The 16,654-nt window shown below is 36.7% G+C and overlaps 2 pseudogenes; one reads left to right on the top strand and one right to left on the bottom strand.

Annotated features, from left to right (window-relative positions):
* The first annotated feature begins 3,373 nt into the window (after positions 1-3,373).
* LOC122277113 lies at positions 3,374-4,854 on the top strand (annotated as a pseudogene).
* A 325-nt stretch (positions 4,855-5,179) lies between these two features.
* LOC122275457 lies at positions 5,180-16,235 on the bottom strand (annotated as a pseudogene).
* Positions 16,236-16,654: the final 419 nt, after the last annotated feature.

Here is a 16,654-nt window from a genome sequence, read left to right as displayed (position 1 = left end):
GAGCAATGTGATTGTCCATACATTTGGTGCTCTTTTTTCGGCAGTATCTGGATAGAGTGCCTTGCTTTCCTTCCTTTTATTAATCAAGCAGCACTAGTTTTAATGTTCTGAACCAGCTTCATGGATCAATCAAAACCTTCTAATTTTTCGGATAGTTTCATGATAAAATGTAAACTTTTTTAATAAGATAATCTATTCTTTGTAATTCATTTTATCGATGTAAAAAATTTAAAATACGAAGAATATTCTTTGCTCACCTAATCATTTTGTGTAGAGATGTTTCAAATTCCCAGTCCTTTTTCCCATTAGTTTTCTCCTTCACGCCTGTCGTTCAACACAAATTCTCTTCATTCCTCTTCCTCCTTTCTTCTTTTTCATCTTCTTCTCCTCGCAGACCCATGGCCACGACAGCTCATCGCTAGCACGCCTTCTCATTCCTTCTCTTCTTCTTTGCATAGACCTACGGCCAATCGTGATGGTGGGTCTCTGTGCAGACCCATAGCTAAATGCAGACCCACGATCCACAACGAAGTTGTGGTTCTCTGCACAAAGACACAAGCAACGACGTGGCTACGATTTTCTGAGAATTCCACCACGAATATGGGAAATTATTCTGCACATTTGTTTGGCTTATATATTTTTTTGTTGGATCTATGTGTTATTTTGTTGGATCGTGTATTTGGAATTTGATCTATTGATTTGAAGGTTGTATCGATTGGGTGGTTAAACCAGTGGATCTTAATGGATTATTTTGATGAGATGAGCTGGTGTAGTCTTTTGCAAGATGAGATTGAGCCAATTTGTAAGATTACATCTTTAAAATTTTATCGATGTTATTTTATGTTATGCTAAAATAATAATCATAATAATAATAAATAGAGTAATATTTTACATACGAAAAAATTGTACAAAAATAAATTCATAAATTGACGCAATTTGATATAATACGTTATATTATAAATCTAATTTTATTATAAAATAGATCTAATATACATATAAAGTCACACCATTTTGTGCATATGTTTTTATAGAATTTCTTTGTGATTTGGTAATTCTTCAATAAATATTGACAACCCTACGTAGACTTGGTGATTAGTGTGTCTGCTTGGGCCAATCCGGGCCTGATATGTAATAACTAGAGATTTTTATTTTTTATATAAATTGAAAAAAGGCCAAACCGTGCGTACCGTGTTATAATTCAAGGATTTCAAAAAAAAAAAAAAAAAACCCAGTTCCTTCCTATCCAACAGCAGTATGAACTAAAACCCTAAAATTCGTATCCAACCAATGAAATTACCCAACTGTCTCTCTCTTCAATTTTCTTAAGAATTGTGTTATTTATAAGTATATATGTTAACACCCACTTGCTATTGTTTATAAGTCTGTATGTAAAACTATTGCTTGTCATAAGATATTTTATCATTATAAAAATTAAATAAAAATTTTATGTATAGTTACTTTTACGTATTTTTTTGTACACTTTACTTATATGATTGTTTGTGTATTAAAAAAAATTAATCGAATTAATCATATCAATAGAGTGTATAATGAATACGTAAAAATGATTGTACGTAATATTACTCAAAATTAAAAAATATCAATACTATACCTCATCTACTATGACAAAGAAAACGTTAAAAAAAAAAAAAAAAAAAAAAGAAGAAGAAGAAGAAGAAGAAGAAGAAGAGAGTTAAGGAATGAAAAAAGAAATATGAAAAGGTCTCACTTTCTACAGATTCTTTACCATAACAATTGGTCCGCAGCCACGCTCATTTGGGGCGCAGCCTTTCGGGCCTCAGCGCTTGTTGCAGTGGGCCAGTGGCAGAGATGACATTCTTTCATTTTGTTGGGACGTGTCGCCCGAATTTACAAGAGCCCAGCCGAACACAGACAAAACAAGGCCTCCCCGTCTCAGAGAGAATCATATTATTTAAAATAAAAATTATATTTATCATCCTACCATATTATTTTTATTTTTTATTTAAATATATATATATATTAATGTATAAATATGTGTATTTAAATAGAATAATAAAAATAATATATCAATTTCTCATTCGTTAATATTGGTATCAAGTTTTAAGACTTGGAAATTTTGGGTATATTTTGAAACAAAAGTGATGTTTATAATTAAAAAAATAATTTTAATAGTTAACACACGGTATCATGTCACGTGAAGAAAATTATCTACAGGTGAGAATATGTAATGTGAGTCATGACATTAGATAAATTGCACCGTTCTTTTCTTTTTATTGCGACAAACCGTACGATCGAGTCGCTGAGTCTCTCTCTCTAAGTCAGTGATGGTTTAGAAGAAGCCGCGAGAGAGAGATCCACCGACCACCGTTTCAAATTCCTCAGAAAAAAATGCTTATATTCACTTCGCTCCTACTTGTCTTGTCTTTTTTGCCGCCGCCTTCACCAACCCACCCTTGAAATAAAAAAGCTCTAATAATGGCCTCGGCCCTCAGCCTTCTCCAACCCAAACTTGCTTTTGAAGCATCTCATCCAATACTTCCCCGCTAAGAAAATTGGGTAAAAAAAACTGTCCCAATCTTGGAAACAATCCCAACTTCCCTGTGTGTGTATATATATACATATATATATATATATATATTTTACGAAAAACTCTTATTGCAGACATAACGCGGACCCATTTGCGCACCGGCAGCTGATGTAGATTAATGAAACGAGATGTTTTGGTTGGATATTTCCCTTGGTCTGTTTCCTCTTCATTGTAAATGAAAATGCCGCGTTTTGTATAGAGCGGGAATTCTTTCCTCTTCATTTTCTGAATGGTTTCAACACTCAACTTTTTCTTCTCCCTTTCTTCATTTCACACTTTTTCGAAAGTCACCCCTCTCTTGGCGCGACGGAAAAACTTCGAGCTAGAGGATCGCGGTGATTTCTGGTCGGCTTCCTCTGTGCGTGGTGGTGCACTTCGAACGAGGAGTAATGCGGTTCCAGTTGCTGCCACGGAGGGATGCTTTGAGGGATCGTGAGGTGGGGCTGGGCTACGGCGTTGTCGATGGCTGCACGAGCTGGTTCGACGTTGACAGATTGGCTTCTGCTATTAGGAAAGAAACGGTGGTTTCCATTTAGCGTCGGTGGTGGTTGTAGGGAGGAGTTGGCATTGCTCTGTTTTGGAAGAGAGAAACAGGGAAGAGTTTTGGCGTGGAGGATAGGACCTTTGGCAGTGCTCTGTTTTGGCGTAGAGACTAGAGAGAAACAAGGGCTTCACGGTGCAGGGTGGTGGCAGCATGGAGGAGGCTCAAGGTGTGGAGCTAACTGTGGAGGTGGCTGCATATTGGGTTGGTTTGGTGGTTAGTTAGCTGTGGCCATGAGTATTAAAGGAGTTAGTTTTTGTTGTGAAATGAACGAGTATGGAGAGGTCGATAGAGCTCCAGTCGGCACCGAAGAGGACGGAGGTGAGGCTTACATGGAGGAGGATGATAGCGTCACCGGGGCAGATGTAGTGGTGGATGGCCCAACGGACAGCGTAGGCGGACTCATCGGAAAGATCAACGGCCACAATGAAAATGCGGAGGACGTGCTCGCAAAGCTGCTCGCAGTGGCTACAGCGGACGGATGGGAGAGAACAACTCTTACTGTTACAGCGGACGGGAGGGAAAACCATAGAACTTTCATACAAGGCGTCGTCTGTCCGGGAGAGAAGAACTCGCAGAGGCTACAGCGGACTCATCCGAAGCACCTTTCTTGTTTTCTCTCTTTTTACTGTTTTTTTTTTACTTGCCATGTCATCAATGGTCCGCATTTTCGTCCGCGGTATGCTTGCATATAGAAGGACTCATATCTTACAACCAGTACAACCCATCGTTCTTTTTTACTCTTTGCATTTCCTCTATGCCAAAAGGCCAAGGGATTAGAAGAAGAAATACCAGTATTTCTAACTCATTTGAGGCCTTTCTAGAAGGCTGGCTAGTCAGCTAAGAACACTACCTCGATGAGCTCCTCTCTGCACAGCAACATTGCCACAAAATTCGAGAAGAGGACCTCAAAGATTTGGTTTCCCGCATCCTCGCACACTACCAAGAATACTACGATGAAAAATCGAGAGTCGCTCAAAGGGACATCTTCCTCCTGTTCTCTCCCATATGGTTAACTTCCCTTGAGCACACCTTCTTGTGGATTTCCAGTTTCAAACCCAGCCTCACATTCCAACTCATCACCAACTCGGTCGATGGGTTATCTGAAGACCAGATCCGGAGGATAGATAGGTTGACACAGGAGACCATGGTGAAGAAGCAAGCACTCAACCATGAGCTGGTAAAGATTCAAGAGAGCGTGGCGGCACCACCGTTGCTGGATATTCTGAGGCATGGGAGAGCTAGGAGGTAGCTAACCAATGGGGAGAGAAGTGACGAGGTGTTAGCGGAGTGGAAATTGGCATTGGGGGCTGTGTTGGCTAATGCTGATGAGTTGAGGACGAACGCCGTGTTGGCCATGGTGGAGATAATGAGGCCAACTCAAAGCATTAGGTTCTTAGCCGCAGCTGCTCAGCTTCAGCTCAGGATTAGGACTTTGGGATTGCAGAGAGAAGCTGAAACACCAGAATCAAGTGGGAATGAGCATGTTTTTTTATGAGGTTTGGTTTTAAGCAGAGTCACGTAGTAGTAGTGTTTGCTATTAGTAATTGGAATTTGTGGTGCTCAGTGGTAGACTCCTCCTATAAGCTACCCAAGCGTTTATTGTGAACTTGAACTTGCGGGCTGCATTTTTGTGTTGCAATGGTGTGCCACGAGAAGAAGCTTAGGTGGTGGAAGCGGAAGCATCTAGGATTAATGTACTTTCAATGGTAGATGAAAAATAAAACCTTAATTTGTGATTGGTCCATCAGCCTACATTCTCTACGAAAGTAAACAAAACCTTAACAACATGATAAAAGTTGCATTCTCCAGCCTACATGCTCTGAGTGAACATCAGGTAATGGTGTTGGATTGGTGTTGCATGTGTAAGAAGAAGTGAATCAGTAGATCATTTACTTTTACATTGTGAGGTGGCCAGGACCATGTGAGATGATTTTTTTTGCGAGAATTGGATTACCATGGGTTATGCCTCTTAGATTAATGGATTACCTAGAAATTTGGAGAGGACTCCAAGGTAATCCTCAAGTGGCAGCAATATGGAGAATGTCTCCTAAATGTATGTGTTGGTACATTTGGTGCAAGAGAAATGATAGAAGCATCAAGAATCCAAAGAGTACAATGGATGAGCTTAAAGTTCTTACATTGTTCTTATAGGCGGGGGGTCATTTATTTTAGTGGACTAAATGTACATGATTTTCTACTTTTGGTTGTAAACCCTATTTAGGTACTTCTCATGTAGACTTCCCACGTACTTGAGTTATGCTTTTTTCTCCCATGAATAAAACTTATTGAAAACCTACAAAAAAAAAAAAAAAAAAAAAAGCAAAATCAATAGGAGAGAGTAATAAAATACTGATAAAATTTCGGCCTTTAAAAAAAAAAACTTTATTTCAATTCCATTGTCGTAATCTAAACATAATTTGTGTAAGTTATTCACCTCTTGAGGGGCGTCACAACTGATTCTCATTTCGGAATAAAATCTACATTTCTTACAGGCGGCTTCGTTTGCTCAATACAGCAGGATTAAAGCCGGCAATACCAGTGATTTCCCTACCTGTGACCAGGCTGTTGATGTCGTGGGTGCCTTCATATATGTATATAGGCTCCAGATCGCAGAATGCCTGCAATGAAGCCTCAGTACTTTTTAGAAAAAAATGAAGAATATAGAGAGGGATTGAAGGGGGTTTGCCGTTGGGGGGGGGGGGGGGGGGGGGGGGGGGTTGGTAGGGGTTAGTTTGTAGATCAATTTTCACAAAAGAAGCACGTATATAAGCAACGAAAGGATAGTTTAAAAGTTTATTTATCGGATGGATATCTGATTGCTAGGAAGTTCAATTCACCCTTGTGCTTCAAGGGACTTCTCACTTCTAACTTTACAAGGACCAAGTCCAAATCCAATCCTTCATACGGGTTACTCCAAGTTTTCAAGCAAAAGAAAAGCATGAATACCTTTGCAACTAAAAAATCGGCCAAAATTCCATTGCCCCCGATTAACTCCCGCTTAATTGCAGCAGTTTCTCTTGCCTTCAAGGTGATCCATGACTGAAGAATTACAGAAATTTTCAGCGCAAGGAACAGACAATGCATCACAAATATCAAGATTTCCCTTGTACCTTTCCCAAACTAGCTTGACCTAGAGTCATTTTTCCATTCTCATACAATTTGCAGAGGCACCAACCGACTAGAATCATTGCTTGAACATTACCCAGCATATGAACAAGTTTCTGTTGATTGATTTGGAAAGCTGCAAGTGGTGCTCTAAACTGTTTCCTCTCCTTCAGATACCTTTCGATAAGTTGGAATTCAGAGCAGGTCATACCAAAAGATTAAAATAAAATATTACAGCAAAGAAGAGAAGCATTTACTCTGTTACCTGTGACACATATCATAGATGCCCATTGATATGCCAATAGGTTGCCAGGCAACTATAATGCGTGAAACATCAAACATTTGTTTTGAGTAAGCAGTTACAGATAAACAACATGAAAAACAAGGAACATGCACGAATACTCAAAAGCACGAAACTATGGAAATTGGAAAACAGCAATGTACACACTTCACATTCCTGCACAAAGTACTGCAGATTTCTCTAAAATAATATTTGAATGAATATTCATTAATGGACACAGCAAATAAATTTGGATTGCCCTATCTTGCTGGGACTGTGTAGCTGAGTGCATGTATGGTGAAGTAAACTACTACTGACTGGTTTGGTTGAAGTTGATGCATTCCAGGCGGTAGAGGAAATAACATGTCAGTACTGAAATGAGGGCAAAAGAACACCCAAGATTGCTTGTTTTGCATATTCTTTTCTAGCACTCCGTTTTGGTGCACCAGGTAAAGTACCTTGGTTGCAGACTCTGAAATTGTAACACTTGGAAGCCAAGACTATTGGTTGAAAACATCAACCTATTTCAGAGCTGACTTAACTAAATTTGAAGTTTTGGATGTACGTTTAACTTTTTAATTGGTTGTTCTACACGTGCTAGGGTATGTATTTCCATGGTTAAGAAAAACTAGAGCAGTCATTTGTGTTCATATAAACATATTACCATATTTCTATTTCCAATCTTGACTAAGAAATCACATCATGTAGCAACAAGCTTTGTATCAATTCAAAAAATATGACTAGAGTATGACATGAGTAAACCCCCCCCCCCCCCCCCCCCCCCCCCCCCCCCCCAAAAAAAAAAACCAAAACCAAATCGAACTTCAAATATAAAAAATAGGAGACCAGTTGGATTACAATGAAAATATGCTGTCTGCATTGGACTTCATTAGGATGACAAAAGATGTATAATCTCAACCAAAGATGCCATTCTGAGCAATTAAGGATGATAATCAACCAGAAACCTGTACCAAGAAGATAACACAAATTATGAGGTACAAGATCAACATTATATAACTCCTCACAACTGTACCTTGTTTGCATCCTGAAAAGAATCGATGCCAAATAACCTGTCCTCATCAGCGACAAAAACATTCCTTAATATAATATGTCTATTTTGAACAATTCTCAGGCCAATTTTGTTTTCTATTTCTGTAGCTGTTAATCCGGGAGCATCTTTCTTTACTATAAATCTGAAACAGAAAACATAAATATTACACAAGCACGAAAAGAGGATCCCAATTTGGAAAACCCAACAATTATGTGCTTCCTTACAAAAGTAAGTACAAAATCCACTTCATTTCGCAAATGACAGGCAACTAAAGAGCCTAGGGCCTCGTTTGGTTACACAAATGAGATGAGATGAGATGAAAGTTGAAAGTTGAATAAAATATTGTTAGAATATAATTTTTTAATATTATTTTTGTTTTGAAATTTGAAAAAGTTCAATTGTTTATTGTATTTTGTGTGGGAGTTTGGAAAAATTGTAATAATGAGATGAGATGTTTGTGTAACCAAACGAGGCCTAAATTTTCCTATCTTACATTTTGCATATTGAGGCTTGCATATCGAGGCCAATGGCCAGAGAGGTCTGAGTGATTGCATTCTATAAGGATAATTATTTTGGTAGTACTTTCTAAGATCTGTACATAGACAAAACAAAGGACTCAACATAGCTGAAGAATTGAGTCCTGCACATGTTTGAAACTATGCTATAGGTTCCATACTTTTATAGGGTGCCAAGTTGGGTTCAAGGGTTGGGTACACATCGGATCATGCCATGGTTTCAACTCTAACATGACCTATTTAATTGAACAGATCAAACCTATCAACCCTGACATGACCCATTCAAATCAATCGATGACACGACATGACCTACATAACTTGTTCAATAAATAGATTGTGTTTACTTTATTCAAATATATCTCGTTTCAAACTGTTTTGACTTGTTTGATAAAATGGGTTGAATTGACCCAAATACTTCAACTGGCATGGCTAATGCAATTAAACATGACAGAAGCATTTCAATTATACATATGTATCAAAATCAATTTGATAATTGGTATCTGTAACCATAACCCAACTGCTTAGAAAATTTCAACCAAAATATGATTATAGCCGATAAAATTCATAAAAAAAAAACAAGCACATTACCATAAAAAAAAAAAAAAAATGCATTACATTCCAAAAACAACATGATAAAGCATCCACATTGAGCATCAACAAAAGATACTAACATACTTTTAGAGTTTTACATTTTTATAGTATAAATGTAACTGAACTAAACAGCTTAAGCAGCTTGACACAAAATTGGGCCATTTATTCATCGTGTGTAATCAGGTTGGCTTGGTTTTAGACTACCCTAACCCTCAAATCCAATGTCGTGTTTGTGTTGGATTCGTGGGTCCTATCTAAAATTGTCTGCTCCAATGCAATCATGTTTACATGTCAAATCAGTTTTTTATGACTGTTAACTTAATGTAGATCTATTTCTCAAGTGACAAATCAAAGAAGAATGGATTTTATAGTGTCCAATATTGATGGAAATAAGTAAAAGAAATAACATAAAAATCATTGGGAATGGACACGAGGTAGTTTGTAACATGCATATATGGAGTTTGACATGACAACCATTCAAAACCTCAATATCATGTTGATGTGTGTTTGCATTTTGCCAATGTACTATAAGGAACGTTCACACAAGTTAATATCTGAGGATGATTGTGTATAAGGCAGAACCATAGACAACAAAGTGATAGGGAGTAGCATTGTAAAACACATGATAGGTCTCATTGGAAAAAGGGATTTCCTGCATACATTTCTAGTAAATTGGTGTAATTTTTTCTTTTGATTTAAATGATTGGGTGAAGTGTCCTCTATATCATACAACATATAACATACCCATTTATCTGATTTGTTGTGGCATTCCTTGCAAAAATAAACAATAAATCTGCAAAGGTACTGTTTTCAATCCAGCGCTTTTGGCCCTCAAGTATCCAACCTCCTTGCACCTAGTCATACCAATCCAAATGATATTAAACAGAAGTTTAGAATATCACGTTCCATTATGTATGTGAGTGTACATGCATAAATGTAAATTGACATTATGCGTACGATATATCAATGGAATGAAGTTGAGAGCACAAAATGTGGTTGCTGTCGTCTTCATAGCACTTACATCACTTCCATATCCAGGCTCAATCAAAGCCTCAAGGTGTGGAAACAACATATTAAAGTAACTCAGAGTTTCACAGAAACGCATATCAAACATGCAGAAATCCTACACTATACTTGAATTCCAAAGTAGGATACTTACCCAACACGCTACAATGTTTAACTGTGCCAAAGATGGTAGATATTTTTGCTTCTGTGCCTCTGATCCACACAATGCTATACTAGGCAGTCCAGACAAATAACACAATGAGGTGATTTACTAACTGCATGTTCGTTTGTTTATTGGAAAAAGAAAATTAGCTATTTGATTTTATCAGGTAAAGACAAAACAAAGCTAGTCTAAAGATCTTACCAATTGCCAGAGATGTTAATTATGCTGTTATGAATGTGGAATAGCTTGCATCAAATCTAGCAATCTCTACTGAAACAACAATGCTTGAAGTAATGGAGAGACCAGGACACCCATTGCCCTGAGAATCAGAACTAGCTAAGCATCTTATCAACCACAACTTACACCACTCAGGGGAGAGAGAGGAAGAGAAAATGCCAGGGTTGGGGGAAGAAAAAGATGCACAAGCTACCTTGATTGTGCCACCTGCGATATTCAGGGCACCAAGTTTTGGAATAACATGAAACGGAAACTTGGCCTTCTCCCAATACTGAGGATAAAGAAAAAAATTTACAACTTTACATTTTAATTAGAACATTAGAATAATGAAAATAATAATAAAAAATAGGAAAGATTGCCTCAGTTCAGACCGAAATTGCTTTGTACGTCTTATGAGCAATGGTAAGAATAACAAGAGTAAAATGAGAAAGACACCTCTGTCATTATTGGACTTTTTATTAGAACATTACAATAATGAAAATAATAATAAAAAATAGGAAAGATTGCCTCAATTCGGACCGAAATTGCTTTGTACATCTTATGAGCAATACTAAGAATAAGAAGAGTAAAATGAGAAAGACACCTCTGTCATTATTGGGGCTATTTCTTGTTCCATGCACTGTCTTACTTTCATCCTGATGGCCTTCTCCTCAGGAGTCAATGGATCATCAAGTTGAAAATAGTTTGAAGCTGTGATAGTTAAAGGCCAATATGCAATGATAAGACATTGAATGGCTTCATATATTCTAGATAATATTGGAAAATTCCAAGGAAATGCACAATAAAATGGAATGACACAGAGTGAAAAAATCTACTGCCACGTGTGGGAAATAAAGATTATATGCTCTAAGTCCTATAATTTGGTGTCTCTTGCTGCTTAAGAATAAGAATGCACATACTTGAGAAATAACTATCAGAACAATCTTTTATCTGAAAAGAGGGAAAAAAGAAATAGCAACAAATAATAATTATCACCAGTAAGCACAATAGACTGATAGTGAAACATATCATACGTGCAACATGACACATTAGCAAAAGGCACCTAGTCCAAAGCAGCTCATGAGACTATTTATAAAATCTCAAAAGGAGCTACAAGATAATGGTAGATTCAAGCTTCCCCGAGTTTTGATGCTAAAAAATGCCAAGAACTGTTAGTAAGCAGCAACATTTACACATAAATTACGGAATATTACATCTTACTCCCTAAACTAATACTCATTTTGCAATGGGAGTTCCAAAGCTATTGAATTTGCTATTTGTAACGAGTCAGGATTCGAACTCAACACTTCTACTTTGATATTATATGAAATCACCACTTGTCTAAAAAACACAAGCAGTTGGGAAGAAGTAAATTTTAATTATTTATATTGGTCTTGACAATGAAGTTTTACATATATGTTTGTGAATGATCAGATTCATTTAATTCATCAAGTTATATTCAATTCGGAACACCAGATGTGTAACACTGCTGGCACCGTGGTGGAGAGAGAGAGAGAGAGAGAGAGAGAGAGAGAGAGAGAGAGAGAGAGAGAGAGAGAGAGAGAGAGAGAGAGAGAGCATTCTTACCACAAGGAGGAAAGACGGACGCTGGAGTTGCCTGTGGGAATGCGATGGAAACATCCAGTGGTGGTAAATTAAAATAAGAACTTCTAACATTTTGGTCAAGATCATCTGCAAGACATTACAATTAAATATTCATTGGAATGAACACGAAAACAACTATTAGCAATAACTACCTCATGAAAAAACTGCTACATACATTTATTTTTACAAATTTTTTGTACACTTCATTAATATGATTGGTTAAAATAATAATTTTATATTAAAAAAATATAATATATCTAATCACATTAGTGAAATACACATAAAATACGTAAAAATAATTGCAGATAAAACTTTTGAATATGAATTAGCAGAAGCAGCACAAAGACAAATTCAAAGCAACACAGTAAAAGCCACTCAAGAGGCAGTTAAAAGTCCTGTATAAGTGTGTAGAAAAGATGGTTTCACACTACGCACATAAAACCTAAAAGGCAAAAAAGGAAAGTTTCCTCTGCTTTTGATTAAAAGAATTCCGTGTATTACAAAGCTGACCTATGTCCTATTTATCCAGAAAACTAATTACAGCACGTGTTATAATTAAAATGAAAACTTGCTAACTAACTCTAACTAACTCATATGTACATATCTCAACACTCCCCCTCAAGATGGAGTATGTATATTTATTACTCCCATCTTGGAAAGGAAAAATGTAAACTGAGGGAAGGCCAAAGCCTTTGTAAAAAAATCTGCCAGCTGATGCTTTGAATTCACATGAAGAGTATGCAGTATTCCAGCTTGAATTTTTTCTCTAACCAAATGGCAATCAATTTCAATGTGTTTCGTTCTCTCATGAAACACTGGGTTGGCTGCTATATGTAGAGCAGCTTTGCTGTCACAGTAAAGTAATGCTGGTGAGTTGTGATTAATCCCAAAGTCTTTAAGCAAGGCAATTAACCAAATTAATTCACATGTTGTGGAACCGAGAGCCCTGTATTCAGCCTCTGCTGATGATCTTGACACAATGTTTTGTTTCTTGGATTTCCAAGAAATAAGAGATTCACCCAAGAAAACACAAAAGCCTGTAATTGACTTTCTTGTTTCAGGACATGTTGCCCAGTCTGAATCCGTGAATGCCTTCAATTGTAAAGATGAAGATGCATGCAAAAATATACCCTGCCCTGGAGTTCCTTTTATATATCTCAAAACCTGATATGCAGCATCAAGATGAACTTGTGCTGGTTTATTCATAAACTGAGCCAAAATGTGAACAGAGAATACCAAGTCTGGTCTTGTAATAGTCAAGTAGAGTAACCTTCCTATTAACCTTCGATAGACAGTGGGATCTTCTAATGAACCACTATCTGTATTGATGAGGCGCAGGTTAGGATCCATAGGTATTTTGGCTGGTTTGCAGCCAATAAAACCTGAATCTGTTAACACTTCAAGAGCATAGTGTCTTTGGCAAACAGAAATGCCTTTAGATGTTCGAGCTACTTCCAATCCTAGGAAGTATTTTAATTCTCCAAGATCTTTAATCTTGAACTCAGCATGAAGAATATTTTTGATGTCTTGCACAGCTTGAATATCATTGCTTGCTACTATGACATCATCCACATAGACAAGCAAGGCAATGAATGAACTTGTAGTGACTTTAGTAAACAGAGAATAGTCACACTTAGATTGTGAAAAACCATGGTTTAAAAGACAGTTTGATAACTTGTGAAACCATTGGCGAGAAGCCTGTTTGAGTCCATACAAGGATTTAGTCAACTTGCATACTCGTGTCTCCCCCTCACTTCCATAACCTTGAGGAAGTGTCATGTAAACCTCTTCATTTAAATCACCATGAAGAAAAGCATTATTTACATCTAACTGATGTAAATACCATCCTTTAGCAGCAGCAATGGCAAGCAAACACCTAACACTGGTGAGCTTGGCAACAGGAGAAAATGTATCAAGAAAGTCCAATCCTTCTTGTTGAGTGTACCCCTTAGCTACAAGCCTAGCTTTGTATCTCTCAATGGTACCATCTGACTTATATTTAATCTTATACACCCATTTGCAACCAATTGGATGTTTATCAGGAGGTAAACTAGTAAGAACCCAAGTATGATTTTCTTCAAGAGCAGTTAACTCAACTGACATGGCATCACGCCAATGTGAAAATTTGACAGCTTGATAATATGATTTGGGTTCAAAATTGGAAGACAAAGAAACTGTGTAGGCTTTGTATGCAGGAGACAATTTAGAATAAGAAAGATAAGTAGACAAAGGGTAGTGAGAACTAACCTTTGAGGATGCTGCAGCAAGTGAACTATGATCTGAGGGAGAACAAGTAAGATGACAATGATATTGCTGTAGATAGTTTGGTGGATGTCTCTGTCTAGTGGATCTTCTAAGAGAAGAAACATTTGTAGAATCAATATTTTGAGTAGGATTTTGAGGTGGCTGTATAGTGGTTGAAAAGAATGTGGAATCTATTGTAGGATCAAAAACTGGAACTGGAAGAACAAAAGACTCCATAGGTATAACAGTTTGTTGTGAGGAAGAATGAACAAGATTTTTCTTGTAGGGAAATATGTGTTCATGGAAAATAACATCCCTAGATAGAAAAACTGTATGAGATTGTAAATCATAGAGTTTATATCCTTTTACACCATAGGGATAACCAAGAAACAAACACTTTCTTGCTCTAGAGTCAAATTTATTTCTATGGGCAGAAAGAGTACTAGCAAAACAAAGGCATCCAAATACCTTGAAATGAGAATATGAAGGCTTTGTAGAGAAAAACAATTCATAAGGAGACTTATTTGAGAGAAGTGGAGTAGGTAATCTATTGATGATATAAGCAGCTGTTAAGACACAATCACCCCAAAAACATAAAGGAAGATGTGCTTGAAATCTGAGAGCTCTAGCCACTTCTAACAAATGTCTATGCTTACGTTCCACAATTCTATTTTGTTGAGGAGTGGCATTACAACTCCTTTGATGAATGATTCCCTTAGAAGCATAATAATTGGTCATATTGAATTCTAGACCATTATCACTTCTAATGGTTTTAACTTTATGATTGAATTGTGTTTCAGCAAGAGCAAAGAATGAAAGTAACTTAGGTCTAGTTTCAGATTTAGTTTTCATCATATAGACCCAAGTTGCTCGTGAGAAATCATCCACAATTGTAAGAAAGTACTGAAAACCTTCTAAAGTGGAAGTAGAAAAAGGACCCCATATATCAGTATGGATGAGATCAAATGGTTCTGTAGTGACAGAATTGCTCAGAGGAAAAGATAAACGAGCCTGTTTGGAATAATGGCATATATCACAGATGTTTGTACAAGGAGAATTGATAAGAGAATCTTGTTTATGTAACAAACATTGTCTAGCATTGGATGGATGTCCTAAACGATAATGCCATATGTCTAAAGTTTGAGGACTTGAAACAAGAGGTGCAGGAATACTGGAAGCAGAAAATGCATTATTGGAATTAGAAAATATACTAGAAACAGAATCATCAATTACATCAGGGGTTGATGTCTTATATGGCAGCAAGTAATAAAGTCCATCTCGTTGTTCACCCAGACCAATCGTCCTCCATGCACACAGGTCCTGAATGATACATGATTTGTTCAAGAAAAACACAGCACAGTTAGTAGAATGAACAAGTTTACTAACTGACAAAAGATTGAAGGAGAAAGATGGAACACATAGAACATTAGTCAATATTAAGGTATCAGAAATTTTGACTATGCCTATGTGTGTGACACTGACTTTGTGACCATTTGGAAGAGTCACAAAGGTAGATTGAACAGATGAGTATGAATTTAAGAAAGAAACAGAACTGACCATGTGGTCAGTTGCACCAGTATCAATGATCCAAGGTGCATTAGAAGGATGATTTTCAACTTTATGGATGAAGGATGAAAAATGCTGAAAACTAAGAGCAGTAAAAACACTATGTGAGGGAAATGGTAATATACCTGACTGATGAAGGAATGTCTGAGTGCACTTATGTGATTAATCGGCAATTAAAGATCCTTCCAAACCTAAGGACTCTTCAACACTCCATTTCTATCGAAAGTGTTGTATCTAGTTAGAACACAAAGAAGGAACGGACCTCGGCTTGTGGATGAGAAAATTGTCATGGCAACGGAGTAGAAGACGAAAATCGAGTTGTGATGTGTATTAGGGCTCTGAAAGAACAACAAATGAAGATGTTAAATAGGATATGGCGGACAGTGGGCATGCAAGTTTACGCTCATAGGTTGCTTGAATTAGGAAAGGGCGAGAAAATACAGCTCGGACGACGGAAGCTACAGTTAAAAGGCTCGAGTTTCTTTCCTCCTCCGGCTAATTATACTCAAAATTCTTTTATAAGTGCACTTCTCTTCTCGGAATGTTGGGACTATGGTCTATGGGATATAAAATGTTGAAAAGTAGTTGTTTTTTATTTTTTTTATTTTTTATTTTTATTTTTTATTAAATAGTTAAGGAATAAATGAGAGATGAAAATTGATAAGTTTGTGTGTAAATGTCAGTCCCACCTAACCCATTCTGTAAATTCTATGTGCAACGCTGTATTTTTCTAAAATTATATATATATATATTAGTAAAGCAGCACGTGCAATGCACGTGTGCCCAGTCGATATTTTTCTTAAGTGTAACAATTTAAAAATTTTTCAATTTAGCTATAAATAGACAGAATTTTATTTATATTTTAACAATTTTCTTCCTCTTCATAACAAACATATAAACAACAAAATATTACACTACACAGATATAAACAACAAAATGAGTTATGGATTTGTTTTTCTGTCTAGGTGTCATTTGATAAGTAAGTGTCGGTTAGAAGTTAATGGGAAATGAGGGATTCTCCATCACTGACCTGAAATTCAGAAGCTGTTTCACTATATGCTTTTGTTCTTCTGGGAACACTAAAGCATATCAATAATTTGTAGAAGCAGATAATAGCACAAATTGATTAAGAAATGTGTTGATTACATATAACATAGCAAATTACTTCATTTTAGTACACTGCAGGTAGAATTCCATGCATAT

Source organism: Carya illinoinensis, chromosome 9 (assembly GCF_018687715.1).
Source record: "Carya illinoinensis cultivar Pawnee chromosome 9, C.illinoinensisPawnee_v1, whole genome shotgun sequence".
Lineage (NCBI taxonomy): Eukaryota > Viridiplantae > Streptophyta > Magnoliopsida > Fagales > Juglandaceae > Carya > Carya illinoinensis.
Note: the sequence above shows the minus strand (reverse complement) of the source record. Positions and strands in the feature narration are given on the sequence as shown.